This window comes from Lepisosteus platostomus, chromosome 2, assembly GCF_059453375.1.
Source record: "Lepisosteus platostomus isolate fLepPlt1 chromosome 2, fLepPlt1.hap1, whole genome shotgun sequence".
Lineage (NCBI taxonomy): Eukaryota > Metazoa > Chordata > Actinopteri > Semionotiformes > Lepisosteidae > Lepisosteus > Lepisosteus platostomus.
In genome coordinates this window covers 73946458-73947177 of record NC_142612.1, presented here as the reverse complement: position 1 = coordinate 73947177, position 720 = coordinate 73946458, and positions in this window count along the sequence as shown.

Genomic DNA, 720 nt, shown 5'->3' with positions numbered 1-720 from the left:
ACGTCCCTGCCGAAGTAAAAAGGGATGAGTTTTCTGGCACTTACGAAGTTATAAATAAAGGGTCCCCACAATTGCACCTTCTTCGGGGACAGACAGCCTTTACAGCACTCCTGGCGTCGTATCCTGCTGTGGCCCTCCAGTCCCTAGTCAGACATTTCGCTTCTTTTATTTTAACTAGTCCAGTGCAATCTAAATGCTACTATAAATTCCTAAGAATGGACAAACGCTAGAATATGTGTGTGTGTGTGCGCTAGTGGAGACAGACTCTAAATTACAACACATTTATTTTATGACCTCTGCGAGACCTAACCCCTGTAAGCGCATTCTGAGCAAGCTGCAGGCATCTTTTGCTCATTTCGTTACTAATTCGAAAACGGGGGAAACTTGGGAGTGGGAGAAGGCACGATTTCTTCGCCCTTATAATAACGACAACCCGAGGCAAAGCCCGTCCGGTGTGAAACGCACAGCTGCCCGATCATATCTGTAATTAAAGACCGGTCTTGATAACACGAAATCGGTGTCTGTTCTCACCCGAATCTCACACATACCTTCTTAGACAATGCGTTGCACTGTGACTACAATATGCTCAGGACTCTGAAACCGAGTCATGGAAGAAGAAAGTTGACACATCCACCAATCACGCTGCACTTTCTCCAACCGGGACATTCCTTCTTTTAGCCAATCAGAGGCGAGAAAAACCTGATGGAGCAAGGGGTGCAA